Here is a 12,981-nt window from a genome sequence, read left to right as displayed (position 1 = left end):
TTCACAGATCAATGAACCAATCACAGCAACACAATAACAATAGTTGTTAATATTTACATGTTTAAGAGTCGGTGATGAAGATGTTTCACCAGAATCAGTGATGTCTCTCAGAGGTCAGAGGTCAGACTTCCTCCACTTAAATAATACAAACCGGGAGATGGACAGACGTCTTCACGTCTTTTATATGAAGCTGATTGTGTCCTCAGGGGGGCGCTGTGTTGGTAAAGTCTCTAAAATACAGTCAACTGGATTTTACCACATTTTTACTGTAAACGTTTCACTGCAGCAGCTTCAAACTGAATACTGATCACTGCTAACATGAAATATTAATACACACACACACACACACACACACACACACACACACACACACAGTGTGATGGAATTAGCATCAATATCATTAACGCCCATCACCTCTCTCTGCTTGTTCACACATTTCAAACACCACACACATCTGTCTGACTCTGTGTGTGTGAATATATTATCTCTGCAGCCTCCAATTAACCGAGTGTGTAAGTGTTTTTGATCAGTGGGAGATGACGAGGGTTTACCTCCTCCTCCTCCTCCTCCTCCTCCTCCTCATCCTCCTCCTCCTCCTCCTCCTCACTTCAGCATCTTCACTCTGGATCAAACATTTCTCCTTGTTATCCAGCCGATCACTTTCAGTCCCTGCAGGTGTTATTCACATATTATATTCACAATAATATAAGGTGACTGTGACCTTTGACCTCTGAAATCTGATCAGTTCATCCATGAGTCCAGGGGAACGTTTGTATCACATCAAGGAGTTCTTGAGATATCGTTGAATGCGACGGACAAACAGTTTGATCTCTGACCTGCAGAGACTCGACAACACGTCAAGTGTTGAAGCTGCTGCTTCACTGAGATCCTCCACTTAAACACACGTTCCGTTGTCATGACAACACAGAGGCACTGAAACAGGAAGTCAACCACTGGACAGTGAAAGATTCTAAAACACCACAGATGGATTCTTCGGCATCAGGGTGGAGACGGAACGCTGAGAAGAAAGAAGAGGAGTAGGATGAAGATGAAGAGGCGGATAGAGGGGGTGTGAAGTGAAGGAGGAAGAAGAGGAGGGGGAGGAGAAGGAGAAGGAGGAAGAGGAAGAGGAGGATAAAGAAGAGGAAGGGGAGGATGAAGATGAAGAGGGAAATAAAGAGAAATAATAGGAAGAGGAGGAGGAGGAAAAAGACGAAGAAGACGAGGAGAAAAACGATGAGGAGGATACAGAAGAGCAGGAGGAAGAGGAGGATAAAGATGACGAGCAGAAGGAAGAGGATGTGGAGGATAAAGAGGAGGAGGATGAGGAGGAAGATAAAGAGGAGGAAGAAGACGAAGATAAAGAGAAGGCCAAGGAAGAGGAAGAGTAGGATAAGGAGTAGGAGGAAGAGGTGCAGTTTTTCATTAAAACCAAACCTGAGCGTCTCTCGGCTGCGTCTCGGCCGCCCCGCCCTGTCTCTGTCTCTGTCTTTGTAGTTAAGAGGCGTGAAGCGGCTCCATGATGTTTATGAGCAGCAGAATTTTTACAAGATTAAAACAAGACGGGGGGGGGGTGGGCAATAAACGACAGGACTAGTGTTATAAAAGGGGGGAGGAGGGGGAGGTGGGCGAGGAGGGGAGGTTTAATCAACACAGCGTCGAGGGTGGAGACGACGACGAATCATTTACTGCAGATAAAAAAAACTTTATTTAACGTGTCAGCACAAAACACCAGAACCAACCAACCTCATTAAAAACCACTGAGGCGTCGCTAACACGACTCCTACTTTTTAATTTCTACACAAAACACCAACACGTAAAAACTCAGACGTGAACTGAACCACAGACGTGTTCCTGACGTGTTCCTGACATGTTCCTGACATGTTTCTGACGTGTTCCTGACGTGTTCCTGACGTGTTCTGCAGGTTCTGTATGTTAGAACAAATGTCTGAGTCAGTGTCTCTGGACATTTTCTGGATCTTCTCCTGCAGGACAATGTGTGGAAGCTTCCCAGTGAGCGAGTGGACGTGTTGATGAGGTTTCTAACACGTGACGTGAAACTGGAAGAACACAAACATCTCAGGATGAAGAAGAGGAGCCGTACACGTAGAAGACGAAGACGTCAACTTGGAAACACGAGGAGGTTCCAGAGCTTTTGGTGATGAGGGCCGACGCCGGTGTGGATGAGCTGTAAACAACAACACTGATCTTTCCACAGCAGAGTTTATACGTCATGTCCGGCCTCCTGCTGCTCTACAGGCTCCGCCTCCTGCTGCTCTACAGGCTCCGCCCCTCGCCTGATGTTCCCACATGTTCCTGTTGGTGTGAACGAGTCGGACCCGACAACCTGCTGCTCTTTGATTCTAAAAACACAGTTTGATAAAAACTCAAGTGATAAGATTGACTTCAGTCCCGGTCCTGGTCTCTCTGTCGTCCATGTTTAATGTTTCTTTGATAGTCCCGTTTTTTCTTTTCACTGCTTCACAAGCGTAATAAAGGACCAATCAGGGAGTGGACTCTGTGTCATCGTGAACATTAAAGTGTTGGTAGACAATGTCTGCCTGAACTTTATTATTTCATGGATTTTATTGGATGGTTTTGTATTAAATGACTTGACAGACGCGGCTGATGTTTATTGGACCTCAGGGGCAGCCTCCTCCAGAGGGCGCGACTCGACTCCTTCAAATCAGGCCAACAAATGTGTCCTTCCATCCGTCTCAGACCAGCCTATCCCAGGATGCATTGCGTATCTATGACAATATAGGTTTCAATAAGCGCGGCAAACGACGAGACCAAAACGTCAGGAGAGTAATATTTCAAAATGTATAAGGATTCGACTCAGTCAAATCCACCACATTCCAATTTGGCCATCAGGGGGCGGTGTAGGCTACATCCTCCGAAGGTCAATGAACAGAGACAGCTCACACCTGGTATTAACCTCTTTATATAAAGTTTGTGTTATTGACCCACGTACGTCTCCAGTGACCACAAGTGCACAGATCTCAATCTCTGTTTATATGCATTTCCACGAATGCAATTTCTGTTCGCAAAGACCAAACCTTGTGAACACGATATCTCAAGAATGCTTTGAGGGAATTTCTTAAAAAATGTATACAAACGTTCAGTTGGACTCATGGATGAACTAATTAGAATTTGGTAGTCAAAGGTCAAAGGTCAACCTTACTAAATATGTTTTTGATCTTGTGAAGGCAACATTTCAGAAACACCTTGAGGGAATACGCTACAGGAAGTCACCCGACATGTTCAGCAGACTCATGATTGATCTCTATAAACTTTTCGCAATTTTAGACAAAACCAAACAAAACCACAACAACTGAAATGAGAACAAACTTCGTCACAACACGTTCACACACAGACCACCTCCCAGTGAGCCGTCGATGTGTTCACACCTGAGCTCAGGGCGGAACACGTGTCAACGGATCACTCATATGTGACGTGACCACGTGCGAACTCATGCGAGGATGTTTCCAGAACATGAGAAGAAAGAGTTTCAGCTGTGAGATCGGTGAAACGTTTTACACCTGAGGAATCAGGGATCATTTCTGTTTCTGGAGCAGCTTCACACAGTTTCCTGACTCGTCCTCGACGCTCAGAGGATCAATCGCTGACTTCATCACAGGAGAATAACAATCGACTCATCTTTAAAAAGTCTCACGGACAAAAAACTGCTTCTGTTGCTTCTGTTTCATTTCTGCTTCATCGAGTAAATAAAATACATTTTAGAAACGTCTGCTGCAGGTGGAAAATAAAGTAGATTTACTTGAGTGTTGTGCAGAAGTAAAATACTGAAGTACTTTTCCATTTTCTGTTACTTTAACACGACAATGAATCTTGACCATTATTATTGCCCTGACAGAAAAACTATAAAATTACAAAAAAATCAAAACATATAAAATTACAAAAGATCATAAAATTACCCAAAAATTTTAAATCATGACAATGAAAAGTTTTAAGTGAAAGAGACCAATGATTGAAGCAGTGAATGAATGTGAACATCTTATTCACTGAGAGAGAGAGAGAGGGAGAGAGAGAGAGAGAGAGAGAGTCAGAGTCAATGTCTCTCTGCAGCTGATCTGATTCCCGCTTCGCTAATTAAATAAAAGACAATTAAGGAGAGTCAGCTGTCAATCAAAGCTTCATCAGAGAGAGAGAGAAAGAGAGAGAGAGAGAGAGAGAGAGAGGGAGGGAGGTGGAGAGACACTTACTTTCTTCAGGATACAGCCCGTCTTTCTTTCATTCCTTCAAAAAAACGGACGACAAAAACTGAACTGGTTGAAAGAGAGAGAGGGGTCGACCGGCTACTGACACACAGATGGAGAGAGAGAGAAAGAGAGAGAGCAGCCGGCTGGACGGCTGTAATCCCATTATTGTGAACGACACATTGTTCTGAGAGAGAGAGGGGCGAGAGACATTCACACACAGAGAGAGAGTCTCAGTGGGAATTGAAGGGGCGTGGCCTACACACACTGCGATGGGCGTGGTCAGGCTCATTAATATTTAATCAGAGGTTTTAGGCGTGAAGTTAGAGAGAGAGAGAGAGAGAGAGAGAGAGAGAGAGAGAGAGAGAGAGAGAGAGGGAAAGCGAGGCTGCAAATCAATGCTGGAGGGGTTTTCACACCATGAGCGACGGTGTCTGAACAGCAAACTGCGTTTATGACTGATAATACTCACAGATTATTATTATTATCAATAATATGATACTATTATTACTAGTATTATTGTGATAAGTGACCACAGTACGAAAACATTGAAATTGAATCTGCTTCAAACTAAAAGTTACCAACACAACACTAGGTTAGGTTTATCCTTTATACCCAGTATACGGTATATATCCGCTACATACCCTGTAGGTACCCAGTACATGTCCAGTACACACCCAGTACATATCCACCATATACTAAGGTAAACAACAATATTTACTCTTGTTGTAACATAGGTTACTTCGGTTAGTCTCAGTTCCTGCTAGTTCTGTGTGGGTCTGATCTGATGTGGATCAGGTCTGGTTCTGTTCGTGGACAAGATACGACCACACAAACGGCGTTGGGTGGGCGTCATCGTCAGATCTTCAGTTTCACTTCCCGCGGGTCGTCCCACAGCTGCTCTGCTGCTTTGATTCTCTTCATCAATAATCCCACTGTGAGCCAGGTGCATGATGGGAAACAGCTGCTAGATATTCAGCGTGTTTTCACAGAGGAAGAAAAACCTGGTTCCATCGCTCTGTTCCCTCATTCAAACATAAACACCTGTTCATCACAATAACACTGAGGATCAATACTAATTAATATTGATAAATAATCAATACTGATCAGGTTTGTTTAGAAGTAGCTGGAAATACATCAGAGTGAGACTCTGTCCGCGCTCTACGTCTCTGCTCAGGTGAGTCTGTTTGAAATCTGTTGTCTGATTGGTTCACAGATGACAGGTCACAGCAGGTGAGAATCATAGAGGGTTCCGGTTGTCATGGCGACCGCTGGGAGTTTAATCTGATGTGAAGACAGCATAAGAAGTGTGTGTGTTTGTGTGTGTGTGTGTTTTATCGACATCATCTTATCTCTGACACAACACACTGCTTGTAAAATGTGTGTGTGACAATACATTCATGCATTCATTCATATGTGTGTGTGTGTGTGTGTGAGCTCAGCTGGAAGTGTGTGTCCACCTCTCATCAGGAGCCTCATGTAATATTAATCACACACACACACACACACTGTGGGTCACATGCACCACTGAGCACACACACATCAATCAAACACACAAAGAGAAAAGGCGTGCACACACACACACACAATGTGTGTGTATGGACAGCTGGTGGGGCAGCACACATAAATGTTGTGATGTGATTTTATATTTCTGCATTAAGTCCAGCCGACCAATCACAGGTCGTCGTTTCATTGTTGAACCTCAGACCCTCTGAAGTTAAACAACATCAACAAGATCAGTATCGATTAAAGACGTATAAAGACGACAGTGAAGTCAAATCATCTGGATCATCTTTATATACAGTCACTGATCATCTTTATATACAGTCACTGATCATCTTTATATACAGTCACTGATCATCTTTATATACAGTCACTAATCGTCTTTATATACAGTCACTGATCATCTTTATATACAGTCACTAATCGTCTTTATATACAGTCACTAATCGTCTTTATATACAGTCACTTATCGTCTTTATATACAGTCACTGATCATCTTTATATACAGTCACTGATCATCTTTATATACAGTCACTAATCGTCTTTATATACAGTCACTGATCATCTTTATATACAGTCACTGATCATCTTTATATACAGTCACTAATCGTCTTTATATACAGTCACTGATCATCTTTATATACAGTCACTGATGGTCTTGTTGTCATGGAGTATATAACAAAGTCTACGAGCACCTGAAGAACATACAGAGAATTAAAAGACGCGCGTGTCATCAAGATTCTGTTTCTACCTTCACTCCCCCGAATAATGATTTTCAAATGATCCATTAATAAATATATATAATAAAGACCCTGATCAGTCCGAGAGGATCATCGAACATCTCTACTGACTTTCTGAAGACAGATGTTGAGCTAAAACTCTTTAAAGGTTGACTTCAATACATTGATATTGATTGATGATATTTGATTTAACAATAAATCCATTATATTATATGATATTAGCAGTACAGGGTGTGGCGTGTTTGTGTGTTTTCAGGTATTTTAGGCTTTGAAGCAGAAACAAAAGATGAAGGACGAGTGAAGAGGCTCTAAAGGGGGGAGGAGGGGTGGAGGGGGGGTTAGAGAGCGTGAAAAGCAGCTCATACAGAAACGAACCAACCAGGCGCAGTAATGAATGGGGGGGAGGGGGAGGAGGTGAAAGGTGACGCACAATAATTGGGAGGAAATGTTTAGAGAGAGAGAGTGACAGAGAGAGAGAGAGAGAGAGAGAGAGAGAGAGAGAGAGAGAGAGCGAGAGAGAGACAGAGAGAGAGACAGAGAGAGAGAGAGAGAGAGAGACAGAGAGAGAGAGAGAGAGAGAGAGAGAGAGAGAGAGAGAGAAGAGACAGAGAGAGAGACAGAGAGAGAGAGAGAGAGAGAGAGAGAGAGAGAGAAGAGACAGAGAGAGAGAGAGAGAGAGAGAGAGACAGAGAGAGAGACAGAGAGAGAGAGAGAGAGAGAGAAGAGACAGAGAGAGACAGAGAGAGAGAGAGAGACAGAGAGAGAGAGAGAGAAGAGACAGAGAGAGACAGAGAGAGAGAGAGAGAGAGAGAGAGAGAGAGAGAGAGAGAGAGAGAGAGAGAGAGAGAGAGAGAGACAGAGAGACAGAGAGAGAGAGAGACAGAGAGGGAGAGACAGAGAGAGAGAGAGAGACAGAGAGGGAGAGAGAGAGAGAGAGAGAGAGAGAGAGAGAGAGACAGAGAGAGAGAGAAGAGACAGAGAGAGAGAGAGAGAGAGAGAGAGAGAGAGAGAGAGAGACAGAGAGAGAGACAGAGAGAGAGAGAGAGAGAGAGAGAGAGAGAAGAGACAGAGAGAGAGAGAGAGAGAGAGAGAGAGAAGAGACAGAGAGAGACAGAGAGAGAGAGAGAGACAGAGAGAGAGAGAGAGAAGAGACAGAGAGAGACAGAGAGAGAGAGAGAGACAGAGAGAGAGAGAGAGACAGAGAGAGAGAGAGAGAGAGAGAAGAGACAGAGAGAGACAGAGAGAGAGAGAGAGACAGAGAGACAGAGAGAGAGAGAGAGAGAGACAGAGAGGGAGAGAGAGACAGAGAGAGAGAGAGAGAGAGAGAAGAGACAGAGAGAGACAGAGAGAGAGAGAGAGACAGAGAGACAGAGAGAGAGAGAGAGAGAGACAGAGAGAGAGAGAGAGACAGAGAGACAGAGAGAGAGAGAGAGAGAGACAGAGAGGGAGAGACAGAGAGAGAGAGAGAGACAGAGAGGGAGAGAGAGACAGAGAGAGAGAGACAGAGAGGACGTTCCACTGCTCAACACAAAAGCTTCAATCTGTTATTGATAAAATCAAATGAAGACGACCTGAACTGACTGAAATATTTTATTTTGAAAAGTCAAACTGAAACCGAGGTTCTCAGTCACTGAGTCAAACCTGATTGGACAGACGTCTGTTTATTGATGAGCCTCAGACTTTGTTAACTTCATACATTTAATCAGAAAAGTTTTTATATATTTTAAAGGAATTCAACAAGGACGTGACGTCAGACTGGACTCAGCATTCCACCATGTTCAGAACACTGGAACCTTCAGAACCATCAGAACATTGGAACCTTAGAACCGGCTGCTTAACGATTCAACATGACTGAATGAGAAAGTTCGTTCAGAGACTGAGAACAAAGACTTCTCTGTTACACACAAACACAGACACACACAGACACACACACACACACACACACACTAATGATCTCTTAATCTGAATCTGCAGATTCCTCTGAATCAACCAATCAGATCAGTGCGTCCTCCTCCAATCACTGAGTCTCTCTACAGAAACAAACTTCCACTCTATCTCATATTGATGACATCATTGGTCACCATGTGGCGGCTGTGTGAGGTCACCGGTTGCCGTGGCAACCATCTGGACGCCCTGACTCAGCACGCAGAGATTAAAGTTTGACCGACCTGCTGAGACGAGCGGCGGCGTCTGCGATGAGGAAACTGAGGAGGAACCTTCTTCATCAGGAGGACGTTTCCTGCAGGAACACAAACACAGATGCACGTGATGCCACGTTTTCTTTCAGTGATCGTGAGCAAAGCACAAGAGGTGGAACCCACATGAAGACCATTACAACGTGTGGACGATACGGTCTCATGTCAGTCATGTGACGGTAGAACAAAAACAAACAAACAAATGCAGCCCCATCCACCATCTGCCTTCAAGGTGCAGGGAGGTCGAACAATGAATCACTTCCTGTTCGTCAGCTGGAGCCTGGAGTGAGTTAATGAGCAGATAATCAATCACGGCAGATATTGATCGATGATCTGGAGACTGAGCAGCTCACACTCGTTTGTCCTCGACCAATCAGAGCCTTCATGTTTGCATACAAACACCACTGACACCTGGTGGCTAAGAAGCAGATGACGAGGAACTACAACCGAATCAGCCTGAGCATCAACGAAGAAAAGAAGAAAATATAACACACACACACAATCATACAAAAACAACACACACACGAAAACACACAAAAACAACACGCCCATTCAGCAGTTTCAGTCTCTTTGTGTCGGATGGATTTTAGAGTCTGAAAGACGACACACACACACACACACACACACACACACACACACACACACACACACACACACACACACACACACACACACACACACACACACACACACACACACACACACTCGTCCTTGAAGATAAATCAACACCCTCCTCTCTGTCTGCCTGTGTTTGTTGGTGTTTCTGTATCTTTATGAGGACCAGCCTGAGGATGAATCTGAGGGTCTTCTCTCTGTGTTTGGTCTCCACCACCTCCCTCACTGTGTCAGCAGGATGGAGGTTTATTCTGAAAACTCCGAGACTGGAGCAGACTGGAAAAAGAGTCTGAAAGGCTCCTTTAACTCTGATAATCAGTGGGTCCTCACATTGACAGTAACATGTAACAGTGTGAGAGGAAGTGGTCCTGTAGAGAGGTCAGAGGTCAAACACAGAGCGTCTATTCATGCATCACAGTAAATATCAGCTCTGTGCTCAGACTGACTGTGAACTCAGCAGCAGGAAGTCCATCTCACTGATGAAGCTTCATGTTTTTATGAAAACGGTAGAAAGGATTTTAATCTTTATGAAACTGAGGAGACCAACGAGACGATGAATGAAAACACCGTTCACACCTTCGTCATTAAATAACAAAATAAAATACACACACTGAGTAAGACAGTTTGTTACAGGATGATTTTCTCACTGTGACATCTTACCTGTCCCACTCTTCAATCTATGCTCTTATTTTGAAAAGTAAACCTGGAGGAGTCAGTTCTTATATATAGTGTAAATATGTTATTGTTTATAATGTAAATATATGTTATCATACATGATGTACTGTAATGTGATTATTTATTATCATATCTATTGTAAATGTGTTATTGTATATGATGTGAATATATATCATATCATATATGTAAAATTAATATATATGTTATTACTTTAGCTGTTTCTATTGTTTTATATCTGGATCTTTTTACTTTATTTTCTGTGCAGAATTTTTATTTATCGCAGCCTCCAAACAGAAAACCATCATTTTAATCCTCATTAAACTGACCCTGATACACACACATACACATATACACACACACAGACAGGCGTGCACACACACACACACACACACAGTCAGTAGATTAGGTCGCCTGCCTTCATTCACTAATCTGTGGAGTTTATCTGATGGTTGTAACTCTGCAAACTGAGACATTATAGAACACTAATCTGGATATATACAACACACACACACACACACACACACACACACACACACACACACACACACACACACACACACACACACACACACACACACACACACACACACACACACACACACACACACACACACACACGGGGAGACAGTGATTTAGTGTGTGTGTTTCTAAGTTGGGGGTGTAACAGATGCCAGTGAAGACAGCTGCACTCCAACGTAGCAATTATTCACACACACACACTCAGACAGTATAATCTTCAGTGTGAGGGTAGTGACACCACATTATTCCACAGTCTATAATCTAAACATTCACACTGAGACAAGGGGGGGGGGGGGGGGGGTCACATCTGAAGAACCTTTAAATCAACTTGAAACTACCTTAAACCAGCAGCTTGGTTACAGAGAGTCTGATGTGTGAGTGTGAACAAGAGAAAGTTTCCTCCTTCTCTCCCTGAACGTCTGTTCTCTGTGACTCTGCTGAGTGGGTTCCATCTCCTGTGAGAAGAACTGACTGAGAGTCAGCTTCAACTGTCACAACCAGCTCCAGCTGAAGAGTGAAGCTGAACTGAGATCAGTTAAAAACACAGAGTTTATCTCCAATATTCAGCAGGAAACTTAGAAAACATAAAGAATTCTACAGAGTTTGATGGATTTGTTACAGCTGCAGCTATTCTGGTCCAGGAAGCAGAGGATCATGGGTAATATTTCAGTTAGGTTGTGTTTCAGGTCAGAGGGACGACTCAGTCAGAGCTCAACACACTGATACACTTTGCTTTTTCTACACGTGAAAACCACTTCATCGTCAAACGTTGGATGACGTCATCAACACAGATTATATGTGTAGAATCATCAGTTAAGATTACGTCGCAGGAGCAGCCTCGACGACGCCCCCACGATGGTTGGAAGGTGTGAATCTGACCTGAAATACTGTGTGGCTGCAGGGGGCGCTGTCACTCAGTATTTCAGGTCCGATTCACACCTTCCAACATTTTTCAGGGCAAACGATCACAACCAGCTGATGACGCCATCTTTCTGCCACCATGTTTGTTTTTATTCTGAAGCCACGTTTGACCACACAAGTTACTGCGAGTTCCCAAATCTCCGGAATCACAGAAATCATTTAGTGTGCGTTCCTTCCTCTCGACTGGATCTGGTCTAGAGTCACAATCTCTCGATGAAAAGATTCAACTTTTGTTACATCTGTCATTAACGTCTCTCATCTCTGATACTTTATTATAACAATGTTAATGATATTATACCAAAGCATCATTATTTAGTGACATCACTGTGGCGAGAGAAGGAAGTGGTTTAACCAGAGGAAATTGAAACTGAGCGACAGTAAATACAGTTCATTATACCACTTCCTCCTTCATTAAACACACACACACACACACACACACACACACACACACACACACACACACACACACACACACACACACACACACACACACACACACACACACACACACACACACACACACACACACACACACACACACACACACACACACACACACACACAGCTTCAGTAAATTACCATCTTGTGGTTGTTGTCTCCAACCAGCTGCAGTTTTAGTCACATTCATGTTTATCTACTCACGAGGTCACTGTGACTTTTGACCTTTGACTCCTGAAATTGACTCCATTCATCTGTGAGTCCAAGTGACAACTGGTCAAAATCCTCATTCAGGAGCGTGGTCCTTCAGTCCAACAGGATTTAAATAGTCCCCGCTTGAGCTCAAGCTGGGTTTGCACTCAGATGCGCTCCAGCTTCGGTTTATAGCTGCTCCTGAGCAAACGTGAAATAATTATCTTTCTCAAACTGTTGAACAAATCTTTTCATTTGTTTGTCTTTGTTCACCGACAGTGTTTAAATAAAGCTTCTCTTTAGAAGCCTGACTGTTTGTTGCCACTGATTCGCCGTGAGCTTTCAATAAAGTTCATTTCAATTCAGACTCTTTGTTCAGACAGTCATTGTCAGTGGAGCCCTGACAGCGCCCCCTGCAGTCTGACCACATCCTGACATTGTGGATTTCAACTAACTTGTAAATTTAAGGTCAAGTTCACAAGAATCTGTCTTATTATCAGTGTTATTATTGATGATTGTTATTAAACATAAAAAACACAGAGCTCAGAAAACTAAAAAAGTCAAGTTTTCCTCATCAGATGTTCTCCATGATACTGTGTGTGTGTGTGTGTGTGTGTGTGTGTGTGTGTGTGTGTGTGTGTGTTGACTCCAGGGAGCGATCCAGAGAAACCAGCTTCTTTATGGATTATTAAAATCACCTCCAGCTACACACAGTCAGTGTGTGTGATCTGACGCATACACACACACAGAAACACACACACCATCCCCCTTCCCTGTTTAGGGGGGCTCAGCAGTTAGTGTGATCAAGGACGCTTCATTCACACTCCACAGTGTGTGTGTGTGTGTGTGTGTGTGTGTGTGTGTGTGTGTGTGTGTGTGTGTGTGTGTGTGTGTAATCTGTGCAAAGGCCACGCCCTAATCTGGGATCAACAACAGACCCCCCCAACAGTCTTCAACCCCCTC

The 12,981-nt window shown here is 43.5% G+C and overlaps 1 protein-coding gene across 4 annotated transcripts in view; it reads right to left on the bottom strand.

Annotated features, from left to right (window-relative positions):
• Positions 1 to 12,981, bottom strand: part of plxnb3 (plexin B3) — a 38,962-nt gene that overhangs the window by 22,531 nt on the left and 3,450 nt on the right. The window contains exons 2-3 of one of the 4 annotated variants that reach the window (XM_034591571.1): positions 8,669 to 8,702; positions 8,484 to 8,489 (exon numbers count right to left, since the gene is read on the bottom strand). The exons of 1 other annotated variant lie outside the window; for it this stretch is intronic. The gene's annotated coding sequence lies outside the window, so the exon portion shown is untranslated. Of the gene's footprint in view, positions 1 to 4,226; positions 4,513 to 8,483; positions 8,490 to 8,631; positions 8,703 to 12,981 lie in introns of those variants that run through there. 2 more of the 4 variants (XM_034591570.1, XM_034591574.1) reach the window with 2 other exon arrangements.

The sequence above is a fragment of the Hippoglossus hippoglossus genome, chromosome 7, assembly GCF_009819705.1.
Source record: "Hippoglossus hippoglossus isolate fHipHip1 chromosome 7, fHipHip1.pri, whole genome shotgun sequence".
NCBI lineage: Eukaryota > Metazoa > Chordata > Actinopteri > Pleuronectiformes > Pleuronectidae > Hippoglossus > Hippoglossus hippoglossus.
Note: the sequence above shows the minus strand (reverse complement) of the source record. Positions and strands in the feature narration are given on the sequence as shown.